Source organism: Egretta garzetta, unplaced genomic scaffold (assembly GCF_000687185.1).
Source record: "Egretta garzetta isolate BGI_Z169 unplaced genomic scaffold, ASM68718v1 scaffold117, whole genome shotgun sequence".
Classification (NCBI taxonomy): Eukaryota; Metazoa; Chordata; class Aves; order Pelecaniformes; family Ardeidae; genus Egretta; species Egretta garzetta.
The window spans coordinates 2,045,147-2,047,447 of record NW_009260479.1 but is presented as its reverse complement, the minus strand read 5'-3'; positions in this window follow the sequence as shown (position 1 = coordinate 2,047,447).

Sequence of the window (2,301 nt, the reverse complement as noted above, 5' to 3'; positions counted from 1 at the left end):
CAGGAAAGACTTAGCACAAACGTACCAAAGCAAAGAGCTTCGCATCCCTGAAGATGATTGTACAACGAAGTAAGGTGCTGAGAAAGATCACTCTTAGGGCAGATCTGCTAGGATGGAAAGGCTGCATCCTGCAAGTGTCTCCACTCCAGAGAGCATAACGGGGGAGCTGCCAGGTACAGCCCCACTGTACTTGAGCAGCCAAATTGGAACTATTCAAGGTTGCAGGAGACACCAATTTTTAGCATCCTAAGCATAGCCAGGAATGGAGCACGCGATGAGAAGACAGGGAACTGGTTCTGCAGCAGAAACCCCAAACCAAACGTGTCCTCTGGAGCTGCGCGGCACCAGTGAGTTGTGATTAATGGGGATGCTGTGTCCCAAAGGAGCTGGGCTCATCTGCCCAGACAAGGGCACCAGGTGTCATCTGAGAGATCCCAGAGCATCCGAGATGTCTGTTACAGGCCAGCAGGTACGACAGCGGGCCTATGAATGACCTGCCTCCATCAGCAGGCAGAGGCTGGGGGGGATATCCTGAGGCCTCTCAAAATGACTCAGGGTGCCTTCGTGTGGGCAGCCGAATCGTGCCCCAGATCTGCACCTCCCAAAATGAAAGCGCAGACCGCAGAGACCTCGACGCTCATGTTTTCTGATTCTGAGCCGAATCCCACTGCAGGAGTCCTGACGGTGTAAACAAAAGATGCCCTCGGCATCGGGAGATGCCTTGGCATCAGGAAACACCGTGCGTAAGACTGCACACAATCGTCCAATTCCTTTCCTCTTACGAGTGTAAATATCCCCAACTCCTGCAAGAGCTGGGAGTGCTAGAACAGGTCACAGCCCCGAGCTGCAATCCTCAGCCAAAAGTAGCACAGGAGGGGTCAGGCTGAGGGTCCTTTCACCCCAGCATCCCCTCTGCGGCAGTGGTCAAACCCAGATGCCTAGGGGAGAACAGAGAATAAAATAAGCATACAGTGATACTTCCTTAAAATAATCTATCTTTTAGGTATAATCTACAATCTATTTTTATACTAAACTTGCAGTTAAGGAATTTCCTGAGTCAGAGGCAATGTTTTTCTGTTGAACAGCCTTCAACGGGTTTTTCTTCCAAGAATTTACCCATCTCCTCTGATCAGCGCGATCCACTGCCGGGCTAAATTTGTGACTTCCCTGAAGCCCAGGTTCCTCCCACTCATCCCGCTGTTGCCAATTTAGGCTCTGATGAAGACCACCTACCACATTCCCTGCCAGTGGGCCAGCTCCTGGATTCAGGGCCAGAAGAAGCCCTGAACGTTGAGAAGCTCAATATTTCTGTGACACCCCAGCTCTCTCACACAGCTGGCAGCTTCCACTGTTTGTTATGAACCTCTGATCGCTGGATCATGAAGCTTACTCATTTTTTTTTTTTTTTGTGTCTTTCCCAAAACTGAGTCTTCAGAGTGCGTTCTTGATTAGGAAGAATGGTAAGAGTATGGGAAAGTGCTCAGTCGCTTCTTGGTCCGTCTCTCTACACAGATGAATTTCTACACCTTCACTTATTCCCATGAGTAATAGGAAATGGGATTTATTATTCTTTCATCACTAACCCTGTAAACTGTAACACAGGACTTGAGTGGAGTCTCTGGCTTTGGAAATCCTTCAACAATGAACTTCCCCTTCTGATGACAGCTGGCTTCCCCCTGAATTTCTGTGATTGTGAAGAACACGAAGAGTCTATAAAGAACACGTTAATCAAAACAGCACTAGGACCTTCACACTCCTCACTGACCTATCTCAATTTTTTTCAGTTTGCAAGGAAATTTTTTTCCCTTCCATTATCCAGTTCCATACATCCCTCATCTCCACCTGCAAATACCTAGAATCGTAGAATCGTTTAGGTTGGAAAGACCTTTAAGATCATCAAGTCCAACCGTTCCCCTGACCCTGCCATCCCACCACTAAACCCTGTCCCTAAGCACCTCATCTGCCCAGCTTTTAAATCCCTCCTCTCACACCAGACCCACACATCACGATTTGCACGCCATCCCGTGTCCGTGCAAGCTGCCTCCTGGCTGACCTGGCCCAAAGCATCCTTTGACAGGCAGAAAATGTATTATTGAAGGTTTGGGATAAGATGAGGCCCCGGATTACTTTGCAGGGCTTACAGTCAGCAGAAATGAGGCTCCCATAAAAACACCGAGGAGGCCACGCCACAGTCTGCGAAGGGCTTTTCTGTCTGCGTGGGATTTTTCCTTACCAGCGGCTCCCGGCACGGAGCAGCCAAGGCCAAGGCAAGCAGCATGCCCTCTCCCGCGCACCAAGGCA